Here is a 10742-nt window from a genome sequence, read left to right on the forward strand (position 1 = left end):
GAACATTTCTCCTTCTCCTCTACTCCCCAGCACCTAGAAACTACCATTCTGCTCTCTGTTTCTATGAGTTCAGTTTTTTAGATTCCACATATAAGTGACAGCATACTATATTTGTCTTCGTCTGACTTATTTCACTTAGTATAATGCCCTTAAAGTTCATCTATGTTGTTGCAAATGGCAGAATTTCCTTCTTTCTTGTGGCTGAATATTGCATTGTATGTATGTGCATATATATATGTGTGTGTATGTATATCCCACAACTTTTTTATCCATTCATCTGTCAGTGGACACCTAGGATGTTTCCATATCTTGGCTGTTGTGAATAATTCTGCAAAAAACATTTGTTGTTGTTGTACAGTCACTAAGTTGTGTCTGACTCTTTGCGACCCCATGAACTGCAGCATGCCAGGCTGCTGTCCCAACTATCTCCCAGAGTCTGCTCAAACTCATGTTCATTGAGTCAGTGATGCTATCCAACCATCTCATCCTCTGTCACCCCCATCTCCTCCTGCCCTCAATCGTTACCAGTATCAGGGTCTTTTCCAGCGATTCAGCTCTTCACATCATGTGGCCAAAGTATTGGAGCTTCAGGTTCAGCATCAGTCCTTCCAGTGAATATTCAGGATCAATTTCCTTTAGGATTGACTGGTTTGGTCTCCTTGCTATCTAAGGGACTCTCAAGAGTCTTCCCCAGCACCACAATTCAAAAGCATCAATTCTTTGGTGCTCAGCCTTCTTTATAGTCCAACTCTTACATCCATACGTGACTACTGGAAAAACCATAGCTTTGACTAGATGGACCTTTGTTGGCAAACTGATGTCTTTGCTTTTTAATATGCTGTCTGGGTTTGTCATTGCTTTTCTTCCAAAGAGCAAGTGTCTTTTAATTTCATGGCTGCAGTCATTGTCCACAGTGATTTTAGAGCCCAAGAAAATAAACTCTGTCACTGTTTCACTTTTTCCTCTTCTATTTGCCATGAAGTGATTGGACTGGATGCTATGATCTTAGTTTTTTTAGTATTGAACTTTAAGCCAGCTTTTTCACTCTCCTCTTTCACCCTCATTAAGAGGCTCTTTTAGTTCCTCTTCATTTTCTGCCATTAGAGTGGTATCATCTGCATATCTGAGGCTGTTGATATTTCTCCCAGCAATCTTGATTCCAGCTTGTGATTCATCCAGCCCGGCATTTTGCATGATGTCCTTGCATTAAGTTAAATAAGCAAGATGACAATATACAGCCTTCACGTACTCCTTTTCCAATTTGGAACCAGTCCATTGTTCCATGTCCAGTTCTAACTATTGCTTCTTGATCTGCATACAGGTTTCTCAGGAGGCAGGTAAGGTGGTGAAAATATTTGTGGTCTGGTATTCCCATCTCTTGAAGAATTTTCCACAGTTTTTGTGATCTACACAGTCAAAGGCTTTAGCATAGTCAATGAAACAAGTAGGTGTTTTTCTGGTATTTCCTTGTTTTCTCTATGATCCAGCCATTGTTGGCAATTTGATCTCTGGTTTCTCTGTCTTTTCTAAACACAGGTTTTACATCTGGAAGTTCTTGGTTCACGTACTGCTGAAGCCTATTACTTAAAGCCTAATTGGCTGTTTGTGATTGGCTGTCCTTATTATTGTGATTTTGAAACCTTGAAGCTTAGATTCTGGCTTGCCTACATAGGCCACCATGGCATTAGAGCCACATCAGTGTAATGGCCTCCTTATTTAATTAATTTAATAACATATATATTTATATATGTATCTGTATTAAGGTAAAAATGAATTCATACTAATATTTCCAATTCATATCTATTACCCTGTGGGTCATTTTACCTTCTTCCCTTTGCTTATCTATATCCTCCCACTTCAACACTAAGAAACCTGGCTCCTACAGTCCACCATCAGATACTTAATTGTTCAATTCCAGTATACACGTATAGTGGTTTCAGAATTATTAGCCTGTACCCTTAGGGGAAAAAATTTTGTCAACTAGAATAGAATGCTTATGTACAGTCCCTTTTGCCTATACTCTTAAACATCACTCATTTACAAAGTTACTTAGGTTTGCACCCACTTCAGAAACGTTCTTTTGTACGTTTGTAACCCAAATTGCAAATTCTTTTTTCATGTTGTGCATTCTGACCTTTGTATCGCTTGATCTCCTAAGTGATTTTTTTGTTTTAGTTAAATATATTAAGTTTTTTTCATATTTTACTTTGTGCTCTAAAGTTCTATGGGTTTGGAAAAAAATATGAAGCATCCACCATTACAGTATCATAGAGAAAAAGTTCACTGTCCTAAAATATTCCCCTGTCCTTCAACTTCCTCCTCTTCTCCAAATACCTGGAAACCAGTGATGTTTTTACTGTCATTTTAGTTTTGCCTCTTTTAGAATGTCATATAAATGGAATCATACAGTATGTCATCTTTTCATACTGACTTGTTTCACATATAAATCATATATGTTTATGATTCATCCATGTTTTTGCATGGGTTGGTAGTTCATTCCCTTTTATCTTTCAGTAGTATCCCATTGTTTGGATATACCATAGTCTGTTTATCTAGTCACTTACTGGATTACATCTTGGTTGCTTCTAGTAATTATGAATAAAGCTTCTGTAAACATTCACATACCCCCCGAAAAAGATCCTCACAGAAGAAATATTTGAGCTGAATATTCAAAGAAAAGGAGGAGATTACTAAGTAGAATGAGTAAGAATATCATGAGGAAGGGCAGAGAGGGATGAAAGAAGAAAGCATATTTGGGGCCATCAGAAAGTTTTCCCTAATTGAAATGGTACTTTTATGATGACAAAATTGGAAAGGTAGGATGGGACTAGGTCATAAAGATTCATGGAGTTTGGGCTTTATCCTTATAAGCCAATGTTTTCCAACTTCACTTATTCATATTCTACCTTTACCATTTTAATTTTTTAAATTTAGTCAATAATATTTTTGAAATTATGAGTTTAATATATTTCCTATGAATATTAAAATAAAAATATGCCTCTTAAAAATGTTTTCATTTGTTTTCCAGCAGTGGTACACTATAATTGTTTAGAAAGATAGTTCTGAGAGTGTTATATGAGAGAGAATGGATGGGTGAATAAAATATGTGATTATTGACAGATGATGAAGTCCTGAATTAAAAAAAAAACAAAACACAAGCCTTATTCGCAGGGATGGTAAAGAGGGGAAGGGATTTAAAAGATATTTAGGAACTAGAATAGACAGGACTTATTAATTAGAAGAAGGTCGGGATATTTATGAGCCAAAATTTGGATTTAGTGACTAAGTGGAAGGGTGGAAGATTACAGAGAAGGAAGGATCTTGAATTACTTGTAGGTCTCTTGTCTTGGAAGTGAATGATGATATCAGTCCACCAGAGCAGAGAACAAGAGTAAAATTAGGTTTGAGGGGAAAAAATTTCTCTCAAAAATTTATTTAATTGACATTTTCTTTTAAGTTACAAATATGTTTGTTCTCATTGTAGGAAGTGAAATAATAAATGCAAGAAGATAAAGGACTTCCTTGGTGACCCAGTGGTTAAGAATCAATCTACCTGTTAATGCAGGGGACACAGGTTTCATTCCTGCTCTGCAAAGATTCCACACGACCTGAGGTACCTAAGCCCGTGCACCAAAACTTTTGAGTCTGTGCTCTAGAGCCTGTGAGCCACAACTACTGAGCCTACATGCTGCAACTACTGAAGCCTGCATGCTCTAGATCCCCTGCTCTGCAAACAAAAGAGGCTACTGCAATGAGAAGCCCATGCACTGCAACCAGAGGGTAGCCCTCTATTCCGCAACTAGAGAAAGCCCATGTGCAGCAACAAATGGATTTTATTTATTCATTTTTAATATTATTTACTTATTTATTCATAAAAAAAGAAGAAGACAGAGGTAAAATCTCCCCTTTCAATGGTAACAATGACCCTATATGCAGGACAGCAGGGGAGACACAGATGTAGAGAACAGACTTTTGGACTCTGTGGGAGAAGGCGCGGGTGGGATGATATGAGAGAGTAGCATTGAAACATGTATATTACCATATGTAAAACAGATGACCAGGGAAAGTTCAATGTATGAGGCAGGGCACTTAAAGCCACTGCTCTGGGACAACCCAGAGGGATGGGATGGGGATGGGATGAATCACCCGTGGCTGATTCATGTCGATGTATGGCAAGAACCACCACAATCTTGTAAAGTAATTAGCTTCCAATTAAAATAAATTAATTTTTAAAATTAAAAAAATCTCCCCTTTCATATTCCCTTCCCCTCCCCTTGTAACATTGAGGGTACCAATTTGTGCAGCCTTTCACACCTTCATCATGTGTATGTATTTATACACACAGATACAATTTTTTAAAATAAAAATGAAATCATATTCTTCCTCCCTCTCCCTCCCTCCTTCCCCCTCTCTCTCTGAAACTGTGTCACACAGCCGCTTTGTGGTTCCTTCCATAGCACCTGCACATCATTCCTCAGTGGTAGCAGGCCCAAAGTGGGAGGTGACAGTAAGAACAGAGGGCCAAGAAACAGAACTCTGTTAGAGCCATCCATTGGAAGCAAAACTTCTCATTGCACAAGACAGGTCTGTATAGTCTTCATTGGTCCCACACACAGCAATAGAGCATGCTGTCCTCCCCACACACAGCTCACTGCTTGGAGCCAAGTTCTCACTGAGTCCTGACAGCAGCCCCTTCCGTTTTACTCACAGTTGAATGCATTCTGTTGTATGTGCATGATACTCTCCTTCCACTGCTGGGACTTGCTCTGAGATGACTGTGTCTTAATCTCACTGGTCCCACACTGATGCCAAAGTCTAAGGAGTCCACATGGGGTAACTGTAGTCATGCTTAGAGACCTTGCCCTTGGCGAAACACTGGTCGGGGTCTGCATCCTCCAAGTGGTCCAGGTATTTGTCCCTTGCACACACTGGTAATCCTCTTAGTGCTTGTCCCAGATCTTCTCCCTGGATTGATGCGCACGGTCTCCTCACCTGCCAGTGGGGCCTTGCCATCAGCTGTTTGATATGATAACGGTCTGTGAGGTATGGGTCCGGGAGGTGACCCAGGCTGTAAGTCCTCTGGTGCTAACAGGATATGAGGGAGGAGATCCTCTGAACAAGTTGTTCCTTCTGAGACGAATTAGCAGTTGTATTAATAAAACGTTGTCATCGCAAAGCTCCAGTTTCATAATGGACAGTGAAAGATGATGTTGAGCTTTTTATAAGGTCTTTGGTTTCCTCACTCAAGGCTTTGGAAATTAAGTCAAAACTAACTGTTGTCAACCTTCCAATGATGAAAGGTTGGGTTGACTTTGATGTGAAAGTGAAAGTGAAGTCGCTCAGTCGTCTCTGATTCTTTGCGACCCCATGGACTGTAGCCTACAACGCTCCTCCGTCCATGGGATTTTCCAGGCAAGAGTACTGGAGGGGGTTGCCATTTCCTTCTCCAGAGGATCTTCCCAACCCAGGGATCGAACCTGGGTCTCCCGCATTGTAGGCAGATGCTTTACCATCTGAGCCACCAGGGAAGACTCTGGTGTAGACCGAGTCATTTCTTAAAAGTGTTCCAATACCACCAGTTTGTCTTTCTGTCCTTCACTTTTTCTCTTTCCGTCTTTTATGAGAAAGCTGATTCGTCCGTTGCCATCACGACTGAGCGATACGCACACGCACACGCACACGCACGCACGCACGCACGCACGCATGCGCACACACACTCATGCGCGCGCATGCGCGCGCACAACATTACAGATTCCGCTTTCCTTCTTGTGGGAACCAACCCGCCCAGCTGAAGTCACCTCAGGTCATAACTACAGCCTCTTCGTGCACAATATAGCTGTCCTCACCCAGGTGTGATTCTTCTATCATTTGCCTATTCACCTACATTCCTGTCCCGTGATGGTGGGCAGCTTTTCTCCCTTCATCTTCCTGTCTGCTACCCTCCCCGCTTATTTACATCTTCAGAGATCACCTGATTTAGTTGGAGGCGGAGAATGGTAGCAACTGGAGCGACTGGAGTGCAAGAGCAGGGTTGCATATACAATCTGGTTGGGGGAGCGGGGACTGAGCACCCGTGAGGCGAGAGGATGGAGGCCAGCAGGGACTCAGGGGACTTGGGAGTCAGTTGAGGGGAGATGGAAACGATTTGGTTGGAAAAACTACCACGTGGCTGAGAGGCGGGGACTGCTGGGAGAAGGAGAGGGCCAGCTGTTGGAGGGGGGCTCAATCCTGGACCTCTCCACCCCCCACCGCCAGACCAATCAGAGCTTGGGGGGAGCTAGGGGAGTTATACCTTTGAGGCGGTACAGGGCACCTCACTGAGCCCTATCTATTTCCCCCAATTTATTCCATATTGGATTCTTAACCATCCTCAACGCGGGGAGCTTCCCTTTTTCCCATTAGGACACCAGTTGTATTATACTGGGCTTCCTAGGTGGTGCAGTGGTAAAGAACTCGCCTACCAATGCAGGAGACACAGGTTCTTCCCTGGGTGGGTAAAGAACTTGCCTACCAAGCATGCTGGCACCCTGATATCTAACTTCCAGCCACTAGAACTGTGAGAAACAAATTTCTGTTGTTCGTAAACTACCCCCGCTACAGTACTTTGTCATAGAAGCCAGAACTAAGACAACCCTGTTTCCAGATAAGGCCACATTCACAGGTACTGGTATTAGGACTTCAATATATCTTGCTATGGGATACAATTCAATCTATAACAGTAATTAGTGATAAAAAATAGTAATTATTGATATGTTAAGACTTGAGTCTCCCATTTCATTATTTTCTGTTTGTTTCCTCTGTTCTTCTTTCTCTTCTTTTGCTTTCCTGTGCTTGCTTGAACATTTTTAAGGATTCTATCTTGATTTATTTATAGTATTTTTGAGCACACTGCTCTATTTAGTTTTCTTAGTTGTTGTTATAAGTGTTACAATATAAACATGTAACTTATAATCAGTTCAGTTCAGTTGCTCAGTTGTGTCTGACTCTTTGTGACCCCATGGACTGCAGCACTCCAGGCTTCCCTGTCAATCACCAACTCCCAGAGCTTGCTCAAACTCATGCCCATTGAGTTGTTGATGTCATCCAACCATCTCATCCTCTGTCGTGTCCGCTTCTCTTCCTGCCTTCAATCTTTCCCAGCATCAGGGTCTTTTCAAATGAGTCAGTTCTTCACATCAGGTGGCCAAAGTATTGGAGCTTCAGCTTCAACATCAGTCCTTCCAGTGAATATTCAGGATTGATTTCCTTTAGTATTGACTGGTTGGATCTCCTTGCAGTCCAAGGGACTCTCAAGAGTCTTCTCCAACACCACAGTTCAAAACCATCAATTCTTCAGTGCTCAGCTTTCTTTATGGTCCAACTCTCAGATCCATACATGACTACTAGAAAAACCATAGCTTTGACTGTACAGACCTTTGTTAGCAAAGTAATGTTTCTGTTTTTTAATATGCTGTCTAGATTGGACATAGCTTTTCTTCCAAGGAGCAAACATGTTTTAATTTCATGGCTGCAGTCACCATCTGCAGTGATTTTGGAGCCCAAGAAAATAAAGTCTGTCACTGTTTCCATTGTTTACCCATCTATTTTCCATGAAGTGATGGGATTGGATGCCATGATCTTAGTTTTTTGAATGTTGAGTTTTAAACAAGTTTGAGAACCCCATGAACAGTGACTTATAATAGTCTACTCTTATTAGTATTTTACTATTTCAACTACAGTAGAGAGACCTTATTTTCATTTAGATTGCTTTATGATACCCACATTAAAAATGTATAATTGTCTTAAGTATTTCTTCTACATGTATTGAGCCACCACATTAGATAGTGTTATAATTTTAGCTTTAACCATCAAATATGACTTAAGAAACTCATGAAAAAGATAGTATTCCCCCATTTTCACCCATTCTGATATACTTTCCTTTCTAAATTTCCAGACCTCCTTTTATCATTTTCTTTCCATTTAGAGAACTTCCTTTAGCTGTTCTTTAAGGGCAGGTTTGCTAGCAACACATTCTCTCAGTTTTCCTTTGAATGAAGGATAGTTTTGACAGATACAGAATTTGTTGTTGACTGTTAGTTATTTTTTAAAATTTTTTGACATGTACACACTGCTTTATTTATTTTTGGCTATGCTGGGCCTTCGTTGCTACATGCAAGCTTTCTCTAGTTGCAGAGGGCAGGAGCTGAATAGCCCCCTCTACTCTCCCATTGTGGAGCATGGGCTGTAGGAACATGGGCTTCAGTAGTTGCAGCTCGCAAGCTCTACAGCACAGGCTCAGTAGTTGTGGTGCATGGGCTTAGTTGCTCTGAGGCGTGTGAAGTCTTCCCAGACCAATGATCAAACCGGCGTCCCCTGCATTGGCAGGTGGATTCCTAACAACTCTGGGAAGTCCAACAGTTGTTTATTTTTGACTAATCTTTATTTTTTAGAACAGTTTTAGGTTTACAGAAAAATTGAAAAGATAGTACAGTTTCCATATACCCCACACTGTTTTCCCTATTGTTAACATCTTACATTAGTATATTTGTATGGTACATTTGTTACAGTTAATGAAGTAATATCAATACATTATTATTAAAGTCTATACTTTATCCAAATTTCCTTTGTTTTAACCTGATGTTCTTTATCTGTTTCAGAACCACCCAAGATACCACATTACATCTAGTCATCATGTCTTCTTAGGCTCCTCTTGGCTGTGACAGTTTCTCAGATTTGTATTCCTTTTGATGACCTTGATGGATTTGAGGAGCACTGGACAGCTGTTTTATAGAATATCCTTTACTAGAATTTATCCAATGCGTGATAAAACTGGAGTTATAGGTTTTGGGAAGGAAGACCACAGAGGTAAAGTACCATTTTCACTGCATCTTATCAAGTGTACACACTATCAAATGATTTCTCACTTTAGATGTTCACATTGAACACTTGGCTAGGTGGTGTTTGTCAGGTTTCCTCAAAGTAAAGTTACTATTCTATCCCCCTTCCTGTGTTGTACTCTTAGAAGTCACTGTGTATACCCAAACTTGAGTAGAGTTTTGCTCTACTATCTCCTTGGGAGCAAACTATCAAAATAAATTATTTAGAGTTTTGCATGGGAGATTTGTCTTTTTTCCTCCATATATGCATGTATATATGTATATACATATATGTGGCATTATGAATAAATGTATTAATATGCTTGTATGTATGTATTTATCCATCAAATCAATCATTATATGAGTATAAGTATATACTCATGGATATTTATTTTATACTTTGGGTTATAACCCAATACTATTTTATTATATTGCTCAAATCATTCTGGCTTTGACCATCGGGAGCTCTTTCATTTGGCTCCTCTGTCCCTTTGACATACTCCCATCACTGTGGTTTTTTATTTTTTTCCTTTGCACTTTTCTCAGCACTTTCTTACTTTCTGGCTCTATAAGATGTTCTAGGCTCATCTTATGTATTGCCCTAATCTGACAGTTATTCTTTTACTGTGCTTGAAAAATTTTGTGCCACTATCTTCTGACCTGCATGGTTTCAGGTGAGGAATCTGTCATCATCCAAGCTGATGTTCCCTTTTAAGTAGTGCATCTTTTTCTTTGGCTGACTTCACGATTTCTTGTCTTTCAGTTTCAGAAGTTCAATTATAATGTGTCTTAGCATGGATTTCTTTGTAATTCATGCTTTCTAATAACTGCATTGTATTCTATATTTGAAGATATCACAATTAAAATATATGCTACAGACATAGAATCACTAATACAAAAATATATAAAGAATATTTATTGTAACATTATCATTAGTGGCAAAAATAGCATTAGACTATAGGGTCAAAGAGAATGTGTTATTAACTAAGGAGAGGTTCTCAGTGCTGTGGGCTGAGTGAATCATATTCCTCAATTTATGGCATATTGTCTTCATTGACCCATGCAAGATTCCTCCTTTATTTGTTTATATATTTTCTTTTAGCCCCATTCCCCACTCTCATGCCCTCTTCACCCCACATGCAACCATTCCTTAATGTATATCCTTTTGTTTGAATGTAAAATGCAATTTGTTATTTTATATGTGTATTATTTATATTTATATAAATCATATTATGTTAAACATTCAGTTTTTTTTCACTCAGCACTCTGTTGTAGAAGCCATTTTAATAAGAAGCTTGGGGTGAACACACTCACACTACTATATATAAGACAGATAACGAACAAGGACTTTCTATATAGCACAGGGAAATCTACTCAATATTCTGTGATAAGCTATATGAGAAAACAGTCTAAGAAGAATGAAAGTATGAATATGTGTAACTGAAGCACTTTACTGTGCACCTGAAATTAACACAACATTGTAACTCCAATAAAATTTAAAAAAAGAAAAAAAAAGTCATTCCTGTTTACTGCATACATACATCTAAGGTATTCCCTCTGACTTGGATATAGTACTCCGAGGTATATGTCTACTATCAGTTTCTCCAGTGATGAGCAAGCAGATTATCTCCAACTTCCTGGTAACACAAACAACAATGTGATGAGCATACTCGTATATGTACCCTATGGACCTGTGTAGCAATTTCTTTGGCATATAAAGGACATGCATGTATTTTATATTTTAATAGATATTGCCAGGTTACTTTCCAGAAAGGTTATAATAAGTCTTTCTTCTATCAGAGGTGTATGCTGCTGCTGCTGCTGCTGCTGCTAAGTCGTTTCAGTCGTGTCCAACTCTGTGCAACCCCATAGACGGCAGCCCACCAG

The 10742-nt window shown here is 39.5% G+C and overlaps 1 non-coding gene across 1 annotated transcript; it reads right to left on the reverse strand.

Moving 5' to 3' along the window:
• Nucleotides 1-5456: 5456 nt before the first annotated feature.
• TRNAC-ACA (transfer RNA cysteine (anticodon ACA)) lies at nucleotides 5457-5528 on the reverse strand. Its single transcript has one exon. It is a non-coding gene; the product is annotated as a tRNA-Cys (tRNA).
• Between the last annotated feature and the right edge of the window lie 5214 nt (nucleotides 5529-10742).

This window comes from Bos indicus, chromosome X (genome assembly GCF_029378745.1).
Source record: "Bos indicus isolate NIAB-ARS_2022 breed Sahiwal x Tharparkar chromosome X, NIAB-ARS_B.indTharparkar_mat_pri_1.0, whole genome shotgun sequence".
In the NCBI taxonomy this organism is placed as follows: Eukaryota; Metazoa; Chordata; class Mammalia; order Artiodactyla; family Bovidae; genus Bos; species Bos indicus.